Source organism: Wyeomyia smithii, chromosome 3 (assembly GCF_029784165.1).
Source record: "Wyeomyia smithii strain HCP4-BCI-WySm-NY-G18 chromosome 3, ASM2978416v1, whole genome shotgun sequence".
Classification (NCBI taxonomy): domain Eukaryota; kingdom Metazoa; phylum Arthropoda; class Insecta; order Diptera; family Culicidae; genus Wyeomyia; species Wyeomyia smithii.
Window position 1 is genome coordinate 799,401 of NC_073696.1, and position 24,984 is coordinate 824,384.

General features: G+C 39.3%; 1 protein-coding gene across 5 annotated transcripts in view; it reads left to right on the forward strand.

Annotated features, from left to right (window-relative positions):
* Positions 1 to 24,984, forward strand: part of LOC129726745 (uncharacterized) — a 100,902-nt gene that overhangs the window by 60,138 nt on the left and 15,780 nt on the right. The window contains exon 1 of one of the 5 annotated variants that reach the window (XM_055683795.1): positions 20,238 to 20,908. The exons of the other annotated variants lie outside the window; for them this stretch is intronic. The gene's annotated coding sequence lies outside the window, so the exon portion shown is untranslated. Of the gene's footprint in view, positions 1 to 20,237; positions 20,909 to 24,984 lie in introns of those variants that run through there. 5 annotated transcript variants of the gene reach the window in all.

A 24,984-nucleotide genomic window follows, 5' to 3' on the forward strand; every position in this document is an offset into this window, starting at 1 on the left:
CAATCACAGCAAAACAACTGACCACTTGCCAGTCACTGGAGACTGACCGAATGCTTTGCGATCCACAGTGCGACCCCCTTTTAAGGTGATATGAAGGGAACGCGGATGAACGCACCATTCCGCTGTTCGGTTGCGCTTCTGGACCGGCTTTGCTAACAAACAATCGATTCGTCCGAATGGCAGGGGGTAGGTAGGAAAGGGCCGTCGGTGTAGGTCGGGTGGCATCATGGGACAAAAAACCGGTAGACAAACGAAACAAACAATTGCAACTGTGCACACGCGGGCGGCGCACCAAGAAATCATCCCGCCAACCGGTTAGGATTTATGGCCGTTGCTTTTAATTGCTGTAACTAATTTTTATTTCTCGGAGTGCAACGCGCAGCTTGGATAGTGGACCATCACGGCACGGCACTGCAGCGCATCGCTGCGGGACCAACGGCGATAAGATCTAGATTTGTATTATGTTTCCCCCCGTCGCCAGTGGCCCACGCCGACAAAACCCGACATGTATTTTATGTTTTAGGATTTTTGCACTAAAACTCGCGGAGAAAATGTGCGTTTGTAATATTTTCCTACCCCGTGCTCATCGCACCCAACCCTCCGAAGATGAACACGGACACGCATATGCTGCAACTAAATCAGTTGAAAGCTGGGGGTAGAAACTAACATTAAAAGACGGTGAGAAGTGAGAAAGGGGGTGAGTGAGGACAACCAACGGTTTTCTATCTCTCGCGCTACCGCCACCTTGCGCATTTCGAAAGCGACTTGCCGGAGATAAGCTGATGCTGCCCGATGTTGAGCGCAGAACAACAACAACAATCATAATAACGACATACCATTTCTGTGCTGGGCGGCAGGAGATTGCAATGGTCACGGCAATAGTAATAATAGTCGTATGAAAAATTATGGGTAAAAACATTACCACGGTTGGTGCCCAGGTTTACCTGTTACGTACAGTTCCTGCTTTTCATTAGCTGTTATCTCTGGTGGTGGCTTTTTGATGGCTTCTACGCGGAGCGTAAATGTTTTTCTCGAGATTCGTGTTTTTTTGCTGGTATAAAACTAGCGCAGCGGGTTTTTTATTATGTATTCCAACGAAAAGTCTTCCTTTCGGATCGCGGGAAACTTTGCTGAGGTTGAGGCATTTAACGTCATGTTACAGCGGCCGACGTTTTGCAGTATTGTCAATCCTAATATTTTGATTTTTGTGATGCTTTTACCATTTTTAACATTTTTGATCTTTTTAGTGTTTGCAAAGAGTGTCACACAGTGTTTCTGTGATAAAATGCTTTGGAAAATAGTTTGCCCGAGTGGTCCTTGTTGACATTCAAAATCCAAAACCACAAATTATCTCCTTGGAACGTCTTTTTGTTCCTAAACACGCGCACCTCAAAACTAACCAATTTCAGAAATGCATACCAAGATGCACTGATTGTTTGATTTCGGCATCTCGTGTTATTTTTTTTCGCTTCTCAAGATAATGAATTCTTAGCCCGTGTCCAACGTGGTATGAAACGTGTTTCGCCCTCTTCCGTCACCTGCATTAATCGACCGCAAACGCCTGTCCTGTCTCGCTATCTACTGCGACTCTCCGCGCACTTTGCATAATAACAATTCGAATTCCTCGCCGATAAAAGGTGCATGACCTTACGGGAATTAAAAAAAAAGATCCTTTCAAAACCACAAGAAACACACATTTATGCAAATTATTCCGCACTGCATTGAGGCACCGCTGGGAAGGGGGACGAGAGTTCTCAAGCCATCTCAAGAAATGAAACCAGATTATTACTTCTTTGTTATATGACCATCGCGGTGATATTGTCTTACCGCCCCACCCAGTCCACAATCCTCCCGCTCTCCAGTCCGCCGTTGCAGCAAGCTCGCGATAATAAAAGAGAAAGAATGGCGAACAATAAAAATAAAGACAGCTAATGAAAAAAAAAAAATCTCGATCTCGAGAACGAAGCTCGAAAAAGGCTCGATCTCACGTGTGAGTGTTGTTGCTTGCTGGGCTCTGTTTTGCAGAGTATCCGATATCGTTGTGGGAAAGGGGGTGATGGGGGTGATGGTGAACAAATGAAGTAGACTGCCAGAGCCGGAGATGAGACAAAAAGTAAGAACGCAGCAAACCGATAAATCGATGCCATAAAAATCAGCGCACTCAGCACCGACCTGCGCTAAGGTAAATCGACACCAGCCATTCAAGCAGGCGATGTTTGTTTGCTGGTGAAAGAGCGAGAGCTGATAGAGGGAGGAGAAAAACAAAGCTTTAATTAAAATCCGTTTATACCGTTGCCAAGCGGTGCTTTGGACGCAACTTAGTAGTGCAATCGCACCATTGCTGCCGGTTGTGATTGCAGGCTCTGTCAATGTACCTGGCAAGACACGGACAAAGTTTTCGAAGCTGCAATTGGTAGTTTGATATGTAAGAACATGTCTCCAGTTTCGCAATCCGATTGCTTATCAAGCAGATTTTGTGCCCTGAGTTAGTCACGCTTTCGATCAACCTTCTGGTTCATTAAACCCTCGCAGTATGCCGTTAAACCTTGCCCTAAAGCCACGATCGAGGGCTGATTCACTTACGGTGACGAACGACGTATGCAAGTAAGCGGACGGGAAAGAGGGAGAGATACGCGCTCAATTAAGCCTGTAATTACATATGAGTAGCAAAGATCTAAACAACGAAAATTATTGCGTGAAGGAGAAAGTTGTCCTGCACTCTTAGGTTTTCAGTACGTATGCTGAAGAGGTTGCTGCTGCTGTGCTGTGGACACTTACGCCGTGGACGCATGTCGACAAGTGAAGCCCCGTTTGCGTACGAGGGATGGATTGCGGGGAAGGGAGGGTTGATCGTGTCGCGGTGACGACGGTCGTCACACAATTGCCGGATGGCGAAATCGAAATGAATAGGTTTCTTTTTTTCTGCCTAGACCATGCCGTATAGTGTTTACTGTATATTTCTATTATTTCTATTTGGAACCATGGTTACGTGGATTGAAGCCCCCTTCGGCACTCTGATCGCAGCAACGCTGACGCTGCGCCTAGCGGTTTGATCGTAGATGGCGGTGACACCGTTGATTGTTACGTTGCGTTTCTTGATTTTGCGTTGCAATTTTCCCGCGGCAGATATGGACTGGATACGCAATTTTGCCTTTGCAAACTGGATGCTGCCTCTTTCGTGCAGCGCCTGCTGATGCTAGCGATAGGGCTGGGGGGCCGTTCCTAAATCACGTGGTATTATTTTGGTGAATTTTTATACCTGCGTCGCTAATTGTGTTTTTTGAAAAACAAGTTAACACAAAAAATTGCGAGATAGTCTAGATTGATTTGAAACATAAATACTTTGAAATGAACGCAATTGTAAGCATACTGATAGACAAATTGGCTTGGTGTTTCATTCCGATTCGGAACTCGGCCTTCTGTTTAATTATACGCAGCCAACTGTTTGAGTGTGCAGGTCGATTGCGGGCCTAGCGCTACGATCCTACTGACACTAACAGTCTCTCCCGAGCCGGAAGTCGAACCTACAACGGCTGGCTTGGTAGGTCAGCATCGTACCTCAAGACCAGCTGGGAGATCTCGTAATTAACACCTATTATATCATGGAATAAGATAAAAAAATGTTACTATAGGGTATCGGCTCTATTGTTGTCAGGTTTGTCCTATTATCGACCGAGGAGTTAATAAAATCACAGAGAACTAATCTCTCGTAAGGAAGATGCTCTGCAATATGAAGAACTACCATGCAAGTAATTACCGCTCTAGGACACCATTTACCCCTGGTGATTATAGGTCAAACTCCAACATTATAGGTCCTGAAATTCACCACATTTTTATCCTTGATACTAGTTGAGTATTTGATCCTGCTCGGGAATCAATTTCACATTTGGTCGTGTGGCTGTTCATAAGTTATTGGGATTTGGTTGGAATTTCATGGTCTATGCAAATTCATATATGAAGGCAGATTTGCTTCCTTAATTTCCATTGTATTGGTACAACACTCTAAGTGAAAAATAAACTCAATGCTGTTGCGTACAATAAAATTGCAGATTGCTTTAGGATATAACCTAAGATAAATTATCGTAAACGACGAAAAAATGCCATACGCGAGTCAAAATCTATTTGTTAATCTATTTGTTAATTGTTTACATCAATTCGCACAGCGCCTTTTGTCTTTATCAGCCTATTGGTGTCTTCGGAATAATTATTTGTATGAATTACCCGCATAAATTCAAAGTTTCAAAAGTCATTTCAAGCTTTCTATGATAAATAAAAAAATGTAGGAGGTTGTATTCAAGAAACAACCGCATACCGCCTGCCAAACCATATTTTTTTACGAATTTCAACAATACAATGTTTTTAAATACCTCTGCCACCTTCACCCATCCCGTCGCCGTGTAGAATTATTATCCCGGAGTGTTAAAGACGGTTTTGACGTATGTCTCGTCATCCATAACGATGCAGTCGAACTTGGTCAACATCGTCGTATACAACTTCCGTGTCCTCGTTTTGGCCGATTTGTTTTGCTTTTCCTCGTGGTTTGGGGTCTTCACCTTTGGCATGTTGCACTGTGGTGTGAGACACTCCGACTTTATCTGTCACATCCCGGATCGATAAGTTTGGATTCCTCGTGTATGTCCTCTTCACCGCTTTGGTTGTCTGTTCGACCGTCGGGATGCGGTTTCCTCCAGTTTCAGGCTTCCGAGTTGTGGTCCCCAAACACTCTAATTACTTTATATACCGTCGTTTGAGGCAAATTGTGCTTTTTAGCTAACTAATCATGCGACAAAAGCGGAAATTCTTGATTCCTCTTGAGAGGAGGCCATTTTGACAACTGAAGACCCTGCGCCGAAAATAAAGTAGGTACGTCATTGCCTACCCACCTGTGCCAATAAAAATGGGGGTTTTCGTTTTTTTTAAACAATTGATTATGTAATTAATGCTACGTTGAAGTTAATCGCTTTTTGGTCATTCCACCCTTTTTTTGGAGTAAGAGAAAATTTGAACGTTTCGTGCCGTGCTGGAGTATGAAATATTTGTCTGTAATGGCTTGTGGACATTTGAAAAAAATGATTAATTTTAAATTATTTGATCAGTTGCCATAACAAGAACAGGTTTCTGATGATGCTTATCGCCACCATTGTGCTGCCCCGACAGTGGAAAAATAAAGCACTCTGACAACACACACTGAAAAATACCGTGTTGTTGCTAAGACTAGTGACCAACCGGGCAAGTGATTTGTTCAAGCCGAAAGCAAATTCAGAAAGCCAGCTGATACTGATGGAACCCGCTGTTGCTACTGCCACAACCCGCTACGCTACTGCTCTCACAATCTACCAGAAGAATGTGTGACCAGATGCGTTTTTTTATAGCCGGAGAGTGCTTTGTAATAGGTTCCACCTTTTTGTCAAGTTTCACATTCTCTCAACTTCACTAGACGTAAGATTCAATAAATTGCATTCCATTTTTATAACCTGCGGAAAAAGACCTATTGTGCTCTCAGAAACGCAACACTATAAACCATAAACTATATATACTATAAACCATCTTACATCATATTGCGACTATGCGGCTGTGGGACGATAAAATTCTGTTCATGCTGATTGGTGACTCAAGTTTGAATTATTGCTGTAAAGTCGAATTAATCTTGTTTGTTAAGGCGTTCTAATGATTTATATGAAGTGTAATTTTTTCTCGTGCAAACGAACTGTTGGAGGGCTTTCGCCTTTGAATTCGCATATAAAACTATGGCATCACTGCACAGAATAGAAAAGCATTTACTTCCAAAGTCTAACGCTTGAGATCATTAGGAAAAATTAATTATCTTCAATTACTTGTTAGGTTGTTTGAGAAGGGAAGTTTATGAGAAGGGAAGGGAAGTTTATGAGAAGCTGCTGCTTGTGTTGTTACCAAAACAAGGTAGAGCTTTATCGCGGGGAAGAAGGCCGAAGCCCCCAAAGGCAAATCTAAACGCTTGCTCTACCGCGCTGCTGCTGGAATATGTAACCAACCGACTGATGATTTGTTTAAGCCGAAAGCAAATTCAGAAAGCCAGCTGATACTGTCACAGCCCGCAACGCTACTGCTAATATAGTTGCATTTGAGTGAATGCGTGTATATTTTTTTCAATGGATTGCTGCAAGAATGAGGACAATCGGTTGAAAACAAACTGATTTATAAGCATTCAAAAAGGGACAAATTTCGTCCCCCTCCGTTAAAAGATTTGAGATTTACACCTCTCAGTAGTAGGCTGAAGAAAAACACAGTTCTACGTCAAAAAACTAACTTTTTCGTGTTAAGAGAGAGAGAGAGGATTTTGTTATTAAGCTAAGTTTTAGAGGATGTGAAAATATGAAATTTTACTGAATAGTTCAGATTCATTTTAAAAGGTATAGAGTATTTTATATGTAAGTTACTTGAAATTACCCGAAAACGTTGTTCAAAGAAGCTGTTGGGATGGGACACACAAAGCACAAGTTTTAACCAAAGACCACGAATCTCCCGCGCTTTTCCTTGCAAAGTTATAACATATAATAGTTTTTTTTTTAAGATAATTTTTAGAACATTTAGGGTAAAAAGGAACAAGTGGAGGCATTAAAGCTTAGTTTAAGTGCTACCAACTTTTATAGTTTTTTGTCCCAATCCAAACATATTAGAGTTCGGTGAGCATATCATACATTGAAAATTCTAGTATTTTGTGTCGAAGTTTTTTCAGTTTTTCGCGTGAAACTTTTGTTAGTTACCTTTTGAAATGCCTCTCTACAAATATTTGTATGAAAGTCTGGAAATAGCAAGATTACCGGCTTTGAATACTCTTGAAGGGTCGATAACACTGGTTTGGCTTTAAAGCTCAAACTAGAAAAAAAATGAAATTCTAGGTTTTTAGTCATTCCTATGAATTTTGGTACCCCCAGCCTCCAACATTTCTCCGGAGAGTTACATGAGTTTTCTCATAAACATAACGTTGAAGCGACGAACCCAGCGAGCAGTTACTATGCGACACTTTCACGAAAGTTGAAGCATTTCTACACTGGCTATAGGCACCAAACTTCACAGGAATGGTTAAAAAGCTATATTCTTCCCAGAGTAGCTTTCGAGTTTTAGGGCAAAATTTTTCAATAAATTTGGGTACAATTTTGAAATTTGATAATGATATATAAATATCACAATTTCCATTCCTGAGTATTTTTTACTAAAAGTACTTTTTCCATAGTGAACAACAGCAGATGTTTTGGAATAACCCATCCCTTCGCTAGTTTCACTTACTTCAAACGCAGCTCGAAGCTGTCGTAGTATGCACGGTTGGGTTCCATGCGGATTTCATCCAAGATTTCATCCAAAATATGTGGATGGATCTAATAGATATATTCAAATTGGTGGCAATTTTCCGCCGGATACGTTCTCTCATGACTTTAACGACCAGCGCTGTACTTGCAGATCGTTCCCTATTGGAGATCTACTGTCCTTCAGAGAGGATGTCTCCTTGATGGTTTTATGAACGAAATCACGTTTATCCTCACACGATTTGAAACGTTTGAATATTGTGCAAAATCGGTCACACCTCAAAAACCGTTTGATAAAATATACGACTTTCCGAAATTGCCTCATTGCGCATCAGAAACAAAGCGAAACTAACAGACAGGGTATATGACAGATTTAGGCAAATTTTCAGAATCCGGAAATCGCCATACTAAATTTTGAAAAGGCGATTACCGGTGCAAAAAATGGAAGACTTTTCTGTAACTTTATTCTTAGTTTTTGAAAACCGAGAGTCATCGTTTTGGATTTTGTTCCAGTACCTGGACATCTACTTCCGGCCTGCAGATGTGATCGAAAATACTTATACACTTCCATTTAATTCAGAAAATTCCTTGGATTCCTGATCTATTCTCAAAAAACAATAAAAAAAAAAAAATCTGTCGGATTTCGGCTTTCAGTTTCAGTTATTCTGAATTCTACTGAAATTATTGGCCAGAAACAAATGGTGTTTCAATGATAAAGGTGATTAATTTTCAGAGTTATAACGAAGATCACGTTGTCTATTGGTCCTCCGCATAATCACCACGTGGTTCAGGAACGACCCCTTTAGAGTAGTGACGAGTTGTTGCAGCGAATTTCGTGTAAAAGGTAAAGACAATGATACCGCGGACATTTCCGCCCAAGCTGGCGGATGGTCAACCGTTGAAGTTGGTTCGACCAAAGAAGAAAAATCTGTCGTGGAATTGATTAGTGGAGCATTGCTGGCTGCAGCAGCTGCTTGACAATTGAGTTTCGATCCAGTGCGTGCGAAATTGTTGTGTGTACCTGCGTACGTAAATAGCATGTTTTATTTTCCAATTACAACATGTACAATTAAAGGAAAGTTTCAGGCGAGACGCTCCAAAATTGGACGAGCGGCCAGTGAATTCAACAATCGGCTGTTTGATCAGCTCGATCTGGTCGAGCAGATAATCAGCTAAACTTGAAATCTCCCGTGCCTGAGTTGACAGTCCTCTGCAGTGGGGGGGACGGAATGCATTTGGCCCGCTTTTGTGATTGCACAATTCTATTCAGCAGAGCTGTTCTTCGCGCAATCTGACGATTTCTGCGGATTGGATTTTTTTCGCTTCAATACTACTCAAGCTGGCTATAATTCGTCCGGTTGTGCATATTTTGCGCTTTACGGAGTCGCGGCCTCCTGTGATCGGAGTCGCGTCAGTTGATGCTGTGCTGGCAGCATTTTGCTGCGAAAACTCGAAATAGGCGATCGCCTCCTGCTACAATCGTTGCTAGCGCTACCGCAGTGCTACAGGGTGATGCAATTGTCTCCAAAGAAGCAGTTTGTGCCATAAAGATTTGCTCTTTCTTCTATTTTTGCCATAGCCGATGCGGCGACGACGATGCCGAGCCAAGCGGCCGATTTGTGTTTATTACAGTCGGTATTAAATGTATAGATTAGTGCAATACCTGTCCCCGTGAGCGTGTTTCTTTTTCGCTTGCTCGAAACGCAGTGGAGCCCGTACAATCTAATGGCTTTATTTTCACCCCATTCATCGCTCAGGTTAACGACGGCAGGTTTTATTGACTGGGCTCTGTACATGGGAAAAACCGGTAAAGTTATTTAATTAATTGCAGAGGACAATTTTTCAGTACATGGGAAGAAATACATTTTTATTGAGAATTGTAATAAAATTATTGTACCGTACAGTTGCAAATATTTAATTGGAAGAAAGTTGGAATAAAAAGTTTTTTTTTGTTTTGATACTACTTACATTCTTTGTAAGCATTTTAGAAGAAAGACGACATTTATTCTTAGAAAATTGAATTTTATATTAATTACAAGATTGGTTACTTCTAGAACATAACTAGTTTGTTGTTACTTAAAATTAATTTGTTTATGCAAAGAAAAAAATAATTCTTTCTAAGTAGCGAGAGCCCAGGAGCCTTACTTCTAGTTTAGTGTCTCTTGGAAATTGAGTGCAGTGAGATTCGGCGCGTGTGGATTTCGTGGGATCATCAATTCATCAAACTTATAGTAAATACACACAAAATCGGTTAGGTGGATATTGTGCAACAAAATATCCCGTTTTGAGGCAGCAAAAGAGCCTGGCATAAACCTGCCATTCAACAAATCCGGATTGATATGCCTCCTGATCGCTCCTTACTCGTTACTGCGAAACACGAGCTTTCAGAAGACGTTGCATTCGGTAGCGGAAAAGATTTTCATCAGTCGCCTCGGGGTCCTGGCTACCCGCCTGCCTATCACTGTCACCGCGTTTATTTTCCTTCTTCCCTTGCCATTTATTAACGAGAGCTGACTGCCCGCTGAAGTTCGTGCCGTAGAGGAACTCACAGCTCGAAAACCAGATTTGCCAAACTGCTTGAAGGCATCTCCTACCCTTAGTCACACACGTATCGCTCGCGAATACAGTAGTGTAAATAAAGTCCATAAAAATACGCCTCACTTTGCGTTGCACTGCATTTCTCGGCCGGCCCAAGCCTACTACGACTCACGCATGCACGCATACTTTCAAGTGTATGTGCACAGCGCACTCCTGTAACGGATGGAGGTAATTTTTATTAGCATTTCAGCTTTGCGTGCAAATTAAAATCAGCCCGCGAAGAGCGGAGCACCAATAGAGGAGAACCGTTGCAGTCAGTTGCATTTGTTGTTCGCATCGGTTTTAATTTTATTTCTTCTACTACTTTATTTCACTTGTCATATAGCTTTCGCGGTTGCGAAACACCCGTCATCGTTCGCTTTTGCCTTGCACACAGGTTGGATCCTTGATTATCGCGCAGGTAATCGCAGCAAGCATCGGCCGAGCGCGTTGATTTGATTCCGCGTAGCGCAGCGATGCACAGTGAGCGTAAACCGGCCAGAGAATCGGGATTGGAATGATGCACACTGGAATTGAGTTTTATGTCTCATTTTATTATTAACTTTAGTTATTTGTGTGTAGTAAATAATGGTCAATAATGGTATTTTACTAGGGTGAGATATTTTTATGGTAGTAAGATTTTTCATTCACATGGGGAACACATGATTACGAAGATGTTCAATGATCGAAACGTGCATTGAATCAGTGCTGCTGATTATTGATAGAATGTTTTTTATTCCGTTATTGGGTAGAGTTAGAGCAGAGTATCGACCTTATGTTATATGTAGGAAGTAAAGCAGCACAGGGTTTTCAATAGAATAAAACATAAGGTAAGGGCTCTGATTTCGAATATTTTGAGGCGGTGTTCAATTAAGTCGAAATTTCAAATCAATATAAACCCATTGTGTGTTGATTAGTTGCGCGTCCTCAATCATCCGATAGGAAGAGGGAGGATTTCCATTTATGTGATAAACAATATATTCTGATCAAGAAGGTAACGATTATCGCTAGCAAGAAAAAAACACTTGCAATAACAAATATTTTATCTTTTATCTTCGAACAAGTTGCAGTTTTTTCAATCATGTGTGTTACAAATACGAAGGAATGTCGTACTAATTCGTTTACCGAATTGGCAACACCTCAAGACAGTAGCGTATCGAGGGAAGGAGCGGGTTGCTTTTAGAATTTAATCCCTTTCTCCCCGGGAGCCTTTGATATTTAAATTTTCTCGCAATTTGGTGTTGTCTCGAAAATCATTCTGTAAGAAAATCAACTTTTTTTGACTGTCTCCCAGTTCGAAAACTTTTCTGACTTCTGAAAGTCGAATGTTTTAAACTTTTTGTTAGATACAATCCAGTTCTCGACAATTCATGCATTTCTATGACATTTAGCTTAAAACAAAATTACAATATCGGAATGTTCATGTTTCTTTTCTATTAGCTAAAGAATTGAAATTCCGATCCCGGAAGTCCGATTGCAAAGGCTGATTTATTAAACCTAATCTGATAAAACCCCGGATTAATTCTCTTTACTGATATTTTTCCATGTCTTTTTCGAGCTTTCTAATTATTGGCGCTGTTTCTGTTACCTATAGGTAAATAAAACCGTATCGCTTCTTTTAGGTCATGCGGTAGTCGTTTTCCCCATGAGAAACAAGGTGTCTAGTACCAGCACTTAATTCTGGCGAAAAAATGTCAAGAAAATGTACCACTACAGCTTATGTGACTAAATGCAGTATCGTATGACTGTGGGAATTGAATTGTATAACTCTATCTGCTTCTGGGAAAGAGGTTACAGGCAGGATTGAGCTGGAATTTAATTGTACGACAAAAGCTTCCATCCACTCCAACACAAACGTTAACCGTGCGTCTCCTTTCACTGTTGAATCGGTGGAGACGGTAAGTTATTTATTCGACAGCCTTCTAGGAGGCAAGCTTAGGGGAAAATTTGGATCTAGAGCTCGATAGTTATATTTTAGAGAAAAACTTTTTTCTACAAAGTTGTTACATATGAATGTGATTACATTTTCATGTAATCACAGTTTGGAGTGACCCAAATTCTCGATGAAATCCAGCATCTAACTTTCGTAACTTTGCAGATAGAGTTAAACGATATTCTGAAATGTTGTAGCCCCGTCAATGTTGCGTAACTTTGTATAAGAATTTTTTCTATCTTTCAAAATAACTGACTTAGAGATAGTTTATAATTTATAAATCATAATAAGGTGATAATGAAACAATTTTTGCCGTTATGAATTTGAAGTACGAAAACGACATAGTTTAATTTTAAAAAGGAACAATCGTTTTTCTTCTATCAAATTTGTTTTGAGTTACTTATGTGTTGAAGACTTATAGATCAGGTTAACTTCACAAGTGTACAGCTTGCGAGTTTTTATGAAAGATATGCTCATCATGCGCAGCCCATCATGCCCATATATTGCGTCCCTTGTGACGGAACTTGGTCTTTTTTCCGATGAAAGATAGACTGTTTTTCTTCAGAAGCTGTGTGCCACCATTCCCAAGAATATTCGTGCAGTCGACTAAAGGTATAAATATGACATCGGAAGAATTTACAATATTTACAGGTTCGTAGCACCGACCACGTCTTCCAAAGTCAAAAAAGAAAATAAAACAGCAGATTTTTTTTGAGTTTACATGCTCACTTCTTCCCCTGTCCGTTTTACTAATCTATTCGGTCTTGTTACATTTAAGAGCCAGTTCGCGAGAGGCGCTACCGCATGTTGTTTTGATGTTCTCCGATTGGGCTGAAATTCTCAGCGTTTGTATTCAAGGTAGGAAGTTTTGCAAAATTTCAATTTTTTTTCATTGAGTTAAGTGGGGTGAAACGGCCCTTGAAAATGATATGTCCAAAAACGTCTAAATACTAAAAAGTGCAATAACTCCTTCTAGACTTGATGGATTATCCTAAAAATTCGTGGTATTATTCTACACTAAGAGTACTTCAAAACGCATAGTCACAATATATGGCAAAGAGGTATATTGACGAAAAAAAACGCATTTTTCTTTTAAAAATTGTCAATTTTCAGGGTCATCCTACTCTTTTCAACATCGCTAGAAAAAATATCTGAATATGGCGTTTTGTAGTGTGTATATGGCGTGCCAAGTGTGCCAAATGGGGTAAAACGGCCCTAGAAGGTTTTTTTTTTCAAAAAACCGTCAAATTCACTATAGTTCCTGCTAGTCCTAATTGATTTTATTGAAAATTTGGATTATCACTGTATCTTACCAGAACTACCTACTTTACCAGAAGATACGCAATTTGGGGTAAAACGTTCCTTGAAGATTTTTTTTCGAAAAAAGTCGTCAAAATCACCAAAACTGCAAAAACTTGGGTTAGGCTTGATAGATTTACTGAAAATTTAGATTATTACTCTAAGTTAATACGAACTTAACCCTTAAATGCGCAATGTTGTTTTAAAACAACACTACTAAAAACGTTTTATAATATACGTATTTTAGTATTTTTCAGAAATATAATTCATTAGAACAGCTCTCTAGATTCTAACGAAGAAAACTTAACAGCTGGAAGTACTGTATTTGAATGTTTTGTTTTTATTTTTGCTGTCAAAATCTTGGAAACGAAAAAAAACATGGCGAGATTCCCGACTGGTGGTGACTGTCTTTGGGAAAATTTTTAAAATAAGGTTAGTGGTTAGTGAAAATGTCTGAATTATCAGTAATTATATTAACAAGAGGTCAAGTTTAAAGTTACTGTCAACAAAAGTAATTGTTTAGACTTTATTCTGCGATAAAGTCACAGTGTTGTTTAAAAACAACATGGTAATATTTGCATGGTATATTAAAAAGAAAATCTTTCAGTTTTTTTATGCATATTGGTTAGTTTTAAGGCAGTAAACCTGATAAACATAGATTTTATGTTTTCAGATGATTTTTTAACGTCGTGCGCCTTTAAGGGTTAAGGGCAAGATGACAAAAGTGACAAATAGATTTACATAACGAAAAAAAAATTTTTCTTGAAAAATACTTGGCGATTTTCGGGGTGCTATTTTCTCTACAGAAAAGGTCCAGTGCCCGATGTTAGCATTTTATAAAACAACTAAAGAGCTTTTAGTTGATATCAAATCCAGATGCATCATTTGGAAACTGACTAACAAGGACTAAACTTTTTCTTGACTTTTTACTAGGTTTCAAGAAAAGCATCAAACCTTGTAAAAGACGATATCGATGAGACGGTTGCTGAGAGATTGCAACATTTCGAGTTTTGTTAAAGCAAATAAGTTTAAATTTCATGTGCACCTTTTTAATTTGATTATTTTTAAATTTATTGTCATTGGTCTTATTCCCTTTTTTCCAGAGTGTTGGCCAAAAAATCATGTTACTCTGTTTGCTGTTGTATCAATGAAAATTAACAATCATTTAAAAAAATCACGAATTCGAACACTAATGCTTTACAATTCATACTCATGATGTTCTTCAACGTTCATCAAAGCAACGTCTTCCTTTACGCTAAGGTTTACCTACATGAATATAGCAGGGAATCGTGCAAATTACGATTTTATTTGCTCCACGGATAAGTAGGAACTCGGTTGGAATTATTTATTTTCGCAACCGTCATATCGATAATATCTTTTACCTTGTTTGAAGCTTTTCTTGAAGTCAAGGAAAACTTTAGTCCTTTTTAATCAGTTTCCAAAAGATGCATATTGATATTATGCCAAATAAAAGCTCGCCAAGTATTTTCCAAGAAATTTTTTTTTTCGTTATGTAAATCTATTTGGCACTTTTGTCATCTTGCCCTTAAGTTCGTATTAACTTAGAGTAATAATCTAAATTTTTAGCAAATCTATCAAGTCTAACCCAAATTCTTGCAGTTTTGGTGATTTTGACGGCTTTTTTCGAAAAACAAAAAAAATCTTCAAGGAACGTTTTACCCCAAATTGCGTATCTTCTGGTAAAGTAAGTAGTTCTGGTAAGATACATTGATAATCCAAATTTTCAATAAAATTAATTAGGACTAGCAGGAACTATAGTGAGTTTAGTGATTTTGACGATTTTTTGAAAAAAAAACCTTCTAGGGCCGTTTTACCCCATTTGGCACACTTGGCTTATACATGACATTAAAACTCTTGAGCTGCTCTACAAAACGCCATATTCAGATATTTTCTCTAGCGATGTTGAAAAGAGTAGGATGACCCTGAAAATTGACAATTTTTAAAAGATAAATGCGTTTTTTTCGTCAATGTACCTCTTTGCCATATATTGTGACTATGCGTTTTGAAGTACTCTTAGTGTAGAATAATACCACAATTTTTTAGGAAAATCCATCAAGTCTAGCAGGAGTTATTGCACTTTTTAGTATTTAGACGTTTTTGGACATATCATTTTCAAGGGCCGTTTTACCCCTCTTAACCTCAATGAAAAAAATTGAAATTTTGCAAAACTTCCTACCTTGAATAGACAAACAAACGCTGAGAATTTCAGCCCAATCGGAGAACATCAAAACAACGCCCCTCAGAAAGGCGGTTGCGCCTCTCGCGAACTGGCTCTTAATCAGGTGGCGTTTTTTATAATGCGCTTCAAAAATTTTGATATCCTGGTGAAAACGCTCGTCGTGTTCTTCAGTTCTTCAGAATATGCTCCCATATTATCTTTGAACTTATCAAGATGAGAATCCAGGATACTAAACTTCGAAGACATCCTACAATTCATCTTTTGGTAGTTGTGTACCAGCGTCTCTGTCCATTTTTTATAACCTAGTGCCTTATGATTGCCAAGAAAATTTTCGTTTACCGACTTAAAACTTCCACAAGTATGATTTTTCGTTTCGTTTAGTATTTCAGAGTAATCTTTATCATTTAGCATTGTACCCATTTGAGGTCCTGTAACCTTTCCTGATGTTAACTTTGGAAATTTTTGCTGTAAGTATTGCAACACTGGAGATTAAGCTCCTAAAGCTTTTACAAACTGCTTCATTAAACCTAGTTCTATGCGTAGACGCGGCATCAATATTTTTTGTTAATCAACTGTGTGTATTTGACGTTATACTGCCCTTGGATAAACTCTTCACGTGCAGATCATTTTTTTTTTACAAAATGTTTCTTTCCGTTTCTGCCATCTCCAAACATGGAAATTTTGTATTACCGCCTTGCATTCCCTTTAAAAAGGCAATCATCTTAAAATCTCCAATGACTTCCCATTTATATTCATTGTATTTTTAAGAATTCAACAGCAATTGCAACTGAGATTATTCTCTTTGAGTAGCTTAAAATGCACAACAAGGGATTGAAGGCAGTTTGTTTGCACTACACAGCTTCCAGGCACACAGCTTCTGAAGAACAAGAGCCAGTCTATCTTTCATTGGAAAAGTGAACAAGTTTCATCACATGGAAGGCAATATACAGTAAAGTAGTTTTTTACACGATTAAACGTACCGTGCAAAAAAACCGCGTTTTTTTGAAAAACGACGTAAAAAACCGCGTTGTTTGGAAAAACGTCGTTGAAACAATTGTATAGAAAACCGTGAAAAAATATACTATAGTCTGTTACCGTTACTTTTACTTAATGTAACTGTTTTACGCGAGGACGAAAGATAAATCAAAAAACCCGTGTAGAAAAAATCGCGTTATTTAAAAAAACGACGTTAAAAAAGCGTCATTTGCAAAATTGTCGAAATACCACAAGGTATACAGGCTGTATGAAATGGTGACGCAGGACTAAATGTATATTATATGCTGCGATAAACTGTGCATAGGCAACACTACCGTTTATATTCGATGGTCGTTATTGCAAAACTAACGATAAATGAATACATGAAAATTTCACACTAATTTTACAAATTCTCATAACTTTTATCTTCAAGCATCTATAGTTCTGAAAAGAACCGATTCCATAAGCTTCAGTTAGAAATTCGTGCTACAGAACGCTGATGATCGCACCATCGGTAGCATTGAATATTTTGATTGACCACGCCTAATAAAGTTTGCTCTCCGCTGTGCCCTGCAGTAGCTGTGCTAGCAAAATTTTCTGCAGCGTACGATGGTAACTGTTGCTGCCGTATGCAAAATAAAGGTAACATGTCCCGCAGTGCCTTGAAGATGACTCGTATTCAGCTCTCGTTTCTCAATGTCGCGTACCTCTAGCAGCTATACTCCAATCGCTATTGTGTGACAAACTAGACTGAAGCTGAATTTTCTACACGCAGTTTTTCGTATCGAGTTCAGCGTAGATTTTTGTCATGAGGGCGTGGCCACGCAGTTTCGAGAAAGACAAACGGAACAAAACACGCAAGCCAATAGCGAGGGAAATGTATGGGAAAACATGACGTGGAACTTTTCACGTTTTTTCACCATTAAGCAGCAAAGCAACAATGTTAGACATTAAATCAAACAATTGTTACACATTTTATATATCCACCGACATATAAATGACTAAGATGCATTAAGTCGTTCGCTTGCTATAATCGTTTGAAATCTGACGTAACATTTGCCAGTTTCATTTTCAACTTCACAAAATATAATCTAGTATAGAAAACAAAGACGTAGTCCTACGTCAAAAAACATGTAAAACGAATCCGTGTAAAAAAAAGTGTAAAACCGCTTCATTATATGTAACAACATTTTTTAAGAAAATTTTTTTATGGAATGTTACTATCGAGCTGTAGATCCAAATTTCCCCCAAAGCTCGTTCCCTAGAACGATGTACTTGGCGTCTCCGTTCAATGAAAAATTGAAAGGAGGCGCACGGTTAACGCTCGTGTTTGAGTGGATGGAAACTTTTGTCGCGTAACTAAAATGGCTAGGGGCACCAAAACCCATAGGAATGACTATATAGCTATTTAGTCTAGTCTAGTCTACACCAACACAGCCAGTACTTGAAAGGATCCTGGAAAAAGCTATCCACCATTTTTTTTGATTTCCATACATCTTTCTTGTCACAGGAATAATACATAGCTATAATCTAGTTTGAGCTTAAGTGCTACACCCTTAGTTTTCTTGTTGTGATCTAGTAAAATAGTTCTATATTTTGAAAGATAGAAAAAAAAATTCTTCTTCAAAGTTACGCAAAATTAACGGGGCTACAACAATGTAGAACATCGTTTAATTCTGTCTGCAAAGATATGAAAGTTCGATGCTAGATTACTTCGAAAATTTGAGTCCACCTCATTGGTGATTACAGGAAAACGTGCGTTTCAGCATATGTAGCAATTTTGAAGGGGAAAGTTTTCCTCTAGAATATTACTATCGAGCTCTAGAGGAGGACGCACACGGTTAACGTTCGCTTTGGAGTGGGTGGGAGCTTTTGTCGCGTAATTGAAATGGTTAGGGGCACCAAAAATCACAGGAATGGTTGGTCAAATAGGTATAATCTTTCATTTTTTTCTTGTTTGAGCTCTACGGCAAAACCTGTGTTGATCAGTGTAGTCATATTTGGATGTGCGTAAAAAGAGATACGTCGAATTGACTCCCGACTTTTATATGATTAGAATTGCAAATTTAAATTATCGATGAATGGTCATGAAGGTGTTAACACATCGAAAGATAAAAAACACCAGGATTTAGGGTACAATATTATTTTATTGATTAAGAAAAAAATGAGAAAAAAACCGACGCACGGTTAGAAAAAAATGGGCAAAATTGCTGAAAGCAAGAAGTCAAATTGACGTAAACTATCCTTCCAGGGATAATTTTATTTACTGCTATTAAAGTAACAGAAATATGTTTTCGGATATATTTTTACTTTGATTCATTTGAACTATTTTTTTTGAAAATCGTTCCTTGGCGTATTATATAGTTTTGATTCTGTTGGACATTACAATGCAATCGTAATCAAATAATTTTGCTTTTTTCGGAAAGTACAGTGGATTTTGACGAAGATAACTTTTTCAGTGTCTTAAATTACTTTTCTCGCCGTGAGGGACACAAAAAATTCACAGCAATGGTTAAGAGTAATCTTTTTAGGGAAATTTTTTTTTCCCGCTATTATCGCTATTAGCTTTTTACTGGACCAGATTTCTTAAATAACTTTCAGATTCTTATTGATTTGAGCTATCGAAGTGTTTTGGTTCATGTTCAAAACTCAGGATATGTAGAATATGTCTAGAAGTTGACAATGTGATGTGGCTTTCATTGGTCTAGTTTTCAAAAACTTCGTAAATTGGAATGTCGCATGATGATTTTTCCAGTGGCATTCAATTTCTTCTTATCTAGTTTCAGAATTCACGGACTTCTAGAGTATCACTTGATAGGATTGGTACCTTATTTTTAGGTTTAGACCCATATAAACTGGGAGTTGATTTGTTCATGTCTTCAAAACTGGATATCCGATTCCAGAAAAACAACTGGGCTCAATATAACCACAATACTTTTCATTTGCCATTGGGTTTATTTAAATCGGAATAGAATCTAGGAACGGATTGGGATAGATAACAACATCCTATAGTTTTTGAAAAACATTCTTGAGTTCAAAACTACGCTCATGTTACTGAAATTGAAAATGGTGTAGGTACTGCTGGTTAAAATGGCCATGAATTCTACGATAACGGTTGTGATACAAAAAAATCCAGCGCTAAATTATCGATTTCGGATATCACACTAGCGATGACATCTATCAGGCAAGGAAAACTCCAACCAGGGCAAACGCAAGCCAGCAACCGTTGCCATAGCAACCCAACCAACCAAGCAACGGTGCGATGTCCATGCGCGGCGTACTTTGGATTGGACACCATGCGTCTCCATCGTGCCCCGAGCGAAACCATTCGGCGCCCCACCCAGGAGGGTTACCACCAGCGTCGTGCAGTTGGAGAAGGCGGTCGAGCCGGATTAGCCAATACGATTAAAGCTGGGCGTCATTTGTTTCTTTTTGCCTTCTTTTCTCGCGGCTAAATTCGTTCCGTCTCTCTTTATGCAGATTATTTTTAATGCTGCTTAAAATAATTCGTCAGTTCGTATCTTCTGATGACGACGACGCGGTTGCTGAATGGAAGAGTGTGGGAGAGAAATGGATCGATGTCTGGTCCACTCGGGCTCTCTGCAGGCGCGGCGACTGCAGGCGCGGAGAGAGAAACAAAAAATAAAGAAGCGAGTATAAGAAATGAGAGAGTGCAACGGCCCTCTTTGATATTATTGCACACAATGCGAAACATTGTGTTCGCTCTTGCTTTTTCTCCTTCTATTTCTCCCTCTCTACTTCATTTAGCATTGTATTTGCGTTCAGCTCATCCTCCTACTGTGCATCGCGGGTTGATGGGGTGGTGGTGGGTGGTAGGTGTATTTTTTTGTTTTCAAATCGCGGTTCTCTCGTGAGCAGTGCATTATTCGTTCTACGTTTGCATTTCTTCGCTTAGAAAGGGTTGCTATAGTCTACTCTGCTGGTGCTCGCATTGTGATGCTGCGCTCATTCGTCGCTACGGAGTGGAAGCGAAAGGATACACACACAACGTGATCGCGAAAAGTTCGTTTGATTGTTCAAAGCCTGTTCGGGCGCGCATTTGCAGCTCTCAACGTACGGTCGGTGGAAAGGGGCAGTAAATGTAATGAAACTTCCGCTGGTGCATCATAAATTATCATGGATTAAGTGAAGTGGCTTTCCGGGAAATGATTTTTCTACTTAAGCATTGGTTAGTAGAGCAAACGGTGATATTTTTTTATTTGGGAAATGAATTTTCCACAAACTTTGCTCGGTGGTATCGTAAATCAAACGTTGTGATTGAGTGATAATCAAACCATTCGTGAATGCTGTTAGTGACGAAGATTTACCGTTCGATCTGTGTGAAGGTGAGACAAGTGGAATGAATTTACTATCGGGTTTGATTGAATGCAGTCCGGTGCTTCGTTAAGGTGGGCTGAACATTTTCGGAAGAAGACGATCCAGTCCAGTCGACAGACAGTTACGATTAATGACTTGTAAATGATGCTGAGCCCGGTTCTGGATACTGCTGCTAATCACGACGGTTGTGAGCTGTGTCGATGTTCTGGCCTGCTGAAATCTAGTCTGGCGGTACCGATGATGGTGATGATATGCGCTCGAACGGTTCGGTGCATCCGGAGAGGAAATTGATTCTTGCCGACGGTAATTTGCTGCAACACTTACCGGACTAAGCAGATGGCTCGTATGGATCGTGTTTGCATCGATTTGCGCTGTGTTTGGTCCAGTGTTGAGATATTTGGTTACACAGCAATGATCGAATGTAAATGCTAAATTAGATGCATCCGAATTTTGAAACTAGTTATGATAATAAATCACATTCATTTGATCTACGATTTCGACCAACTGATCTTGAGTATTCCAATTATCAATCATTATTCTATTTTAAATTAGAGAATTATTCACAATACGATTTAGAAGGAAGAAATCTGTTGAAACAATAAATCTTCTTAAAAGGATGAACTAAACTGCTTAGACTCACTACTATTTATAGTATAGCAGGGTTTTATTCTCAAATCAAACAAAAATCCCCAATTGGAGAAGTATAAGGTTATTTGAAGTTGGTTTCACAAAGTTGAATACACTAAGGTCGCTTTTTACGCGGTTTTTTATGCGTTTTTTTTTAACGCGGCTTTTTTACGCGGATTCCAGAATTTACGCGGTTTTTTACGCGGATTCCGGAATTTACGCGGATTCCGGAATTTACGCGGTATTTTTTTTGCCCGGAATTCGGTTTCTCTTCACTCGGAATGCATAATTAACGATGGTTTTTTTTACGCGGATTCCGGAATTTACGCGTTTTTTTTACGCGGCACGTATTCCCCGCGTAAAAGGCGACTTTAGTGTACTTAGGACTAATTTACGGTTTTTTTTCAAAGAGCAACTATTTATATCCTATCATTAACAGATATCCTAAACTTTGTTAAGGAAAATGTCAGTCGGCTGTTTTCCTCAGCAACACAGAGGAATAATCATTTTTATATCTTGCAAGATAATTTGAATGTATAGATGAGGAAAAAAAAATAATTTGAATGAATTAATTATTAGAGCAAACATTCTGTAGCACATTTGTAGATTTTTCTTCAGGAGGGGTTTCAAAAGAAATTTTTTACAAGACGTTAAAATATATATCTGTGGCTGTAAAATAGCAGATGATTTTTTTCCGTTAAGCTTTCGCTAGATTTGTGTTTTAGAAATCGTGGGTTCTTGCGCTAGACAGCAAAGTGTTTGCGAATGTTAAAAATAGCTGTCAAAGCGATAAATCTCGAATACACTGAATATTTTCAGAAAAAGTAAGAGAAGAATAACAAAAATCTTGGCTTCTGTTATATAGAAAAATCCAAGATTTAACCTCCCTCCAAAATTCATTTTTGTTGAAAATAAAAAATCAAAAAAGTTATGATAATTTTTGATAAAAATTCACTGAAAACCTTTTTCACAAAATATTTGTGTTATGTGTTTCTGTAGTACAATCATAATCAGAAATCAAATTTACCCAAACAATATTTGTTTCAGGTTGGGGTTTTCGCCTGTTTGATAGAATTTGAAAAATGTTTCAAAAATTGTAGAAAACTCATTTTCGCGTTAATATTTTTGCAAGTTTTTTAACTTTTTTTTAACTGAAATATCTTTCAAAAAATTATAAGTAGTATGTTATGGAGACTCGACGAAATATTTTTTTGTTATCTTTGTTATGCCTGAAACTGCTTCCACTATTCCTTACTGATGAGAAAATGTGTAAATTTGCTCTTAAAAATAAAAATAAAAAATCGCAAAAGTTTTGAGAAAATCGATATTTTATGGTATTTAACACAAATCTTGTTTCAGTTCTAATTTGTTGCAATCCAATATTTGCTTGGAAGCGATTTGCCGTCAGGTTAGGTTAGGTCTTTATACACACATTTAAGTTAATTCATTGATAAAATCGTTATTCGGATTCATCTTGCACTGATCGTAAAGAAACAAAATCATTTATTTAGGTACACAGTTTGGAAGAAGTGCCAAAACTTATGTCAAATGCATATAAAGAGTTGGGTCCATCGCTTATGATAGATGATGATCCATGATATTCCACGTAAATTTGAATGGTATTGCACATAATTGTCGAACAAAATCGTAGTTTACGCCAGAAGCAACTGAAGTTTAGATGAGAAAATCATGTAAGTGCTGTATTTCATTAGGAATTTTCTTACTGTGTAAGACATGATTAGATCAGCTCTATTATTAAAAGGCCTGCGTTATTGCCTGATAGTGACAAATTCTAGTGTATCTATTTCCATTTGACTTCTAACGCTCTCAATTATCAGTCATCGACCCGAATATTTTTCTCCCGTACTGTTAGCTGTCTACAGCAGTTGTTCCGTCAAGATTAACGAACACGTGTAAATACTGTCAACAACACGAGTTAGCCACCTTATTAATAATCCTACTTACGATTCGGCACTTTGTAAAAGAGACAATACGCTTCTCATTCCGAAGTGACAGCGCATACGTCCCGTCTCTAAGTGTTGACAGCAGCTGCAACGGGTGATTATCGTGTTGTTGTTTGGACGTCGTCGGCCGATCTCGCCTTTGTTCGCGATAAATCACACTTCGGGGCAAATTCGGTACCGAACTTTACGTGCTATACAATCCAGTGCGCTGTTCTGGCGGGGAAAGTGCCAACACTTTTGGCTGGTAATGTCGCCATTCGAACAATAATAACAAACATCTGTTTTATTTATACTTTTTGACGAAAAAAAACTAGCCGCCGTCATCGCCTACTTCTCGTTTGCTTCGATACTCGGCTTTCATTGGATTCTTTTGTCTTTCATCCGCGGCGCGGCTGTCATCTCGTTGTCTACCGGTGACGGTCCAACGGTTTGCAATAACTGCAGCAACAGCAGCAGCCGCAGCATCCGGCAACCGTCGGAATCTTCTCGAGAAGGACGGGGTTGGAGGAAAGTCGGTTCATTTTTATTATTGTTGTTACTGTTGTTCGTTTAAAGTGTTTGTTCGACATTTAAAATATGTTCTCCGGTTCGGTTTGTCCGTTCCGCCGGCGAAGTCTGAACGTAAAGCAAACACAATGAGCAGACATACAACCGCCGTACATCGGCTCTCCATCGTCGTTAGAGTGAAGTTGGAAAATTGGAGCACATGTTTACGCTGCTTCTGCCCTGCGACGAACGAATGCGACAGGGGGGCTTGTACTTGTTGGGATCCCTAATTATCACCACTTACGGTACCGTTGGTGGCGGCTTCTGGTTTGTGAACTGTGTAACCTCCGCTCGCAGGCCTGCGCTGTTTGGCATACAATATAGACACGAGTACGGCTCCGTCAAGCGAAAAGGCGGATCAAGGAAATAAAACAATAAACGGCACATTGTTTGACGCCGGCAGTACCGAGCGAAAGGAACCGCCAGCCAGGCTTTGCCGCTTTGATCCAACGACACCACCACCGGATGGAACGTTTGGAATGGGTGAAAATAATTCACTCCCGGTGATAAATGAGGTTTCAAGTTGTATCGAATTTCCTTTCGCTTCTGTCGTCGTCGATGACGACAAAGATTGCATTTAGCTTTATATAATAAATCTGTAAATCCAGAATCGAAAGTGAAAAATATTTGAAAATTACACGGAATAATTGAGGCACTCCAAAGTTCGTTGAAGCATACTAGGCAGCGTAGCGGGTGGAATGGGGTCCGGTAAGTGGAGCGTCACGCACTGCCCGTCGAGTAGGTTTTCATAGCGTAGAGTGCGAGAAGTGGCCGGCCTCAAAGTGCCTACCCGCGGGAGAAAATAGAGAGTTGGTAGGAGCGGGAGAATGAGCATAAGTCGCAGCGAAGCAGCAGCATAAGTAAGTGCAGCAGGTTCTTTGGCAGCAGCGTTTCATTCATCGAAACATCGTTGACGCTGTAGTTGACGGCGATGACGATGACGACGATGACGGCGATGATGATGCTGGTTTTGTGCTGTTGTTTATGTTTTTCCCCGGCACTCGTTAGTGCGGTAGGTTCGGTCTAGAGATGCTTACAACCGGTACAGTTACTCTCGCCGCCTGCTGTGCCGCTCGTGCATGGGCTGGCAAGGCTGGAAGCTGCAAGTCTCTGCCGACCGACGACTCTGACGCTCTGCCTGCAATTGCGTACAGCAGCGAGCTGCAAGTCATCCATCCAAGTAGGCTGGTATGCGTGTTATGAAATTATTTTGTTTTGTCGGTTTTGTTTTCGCTTTGCACT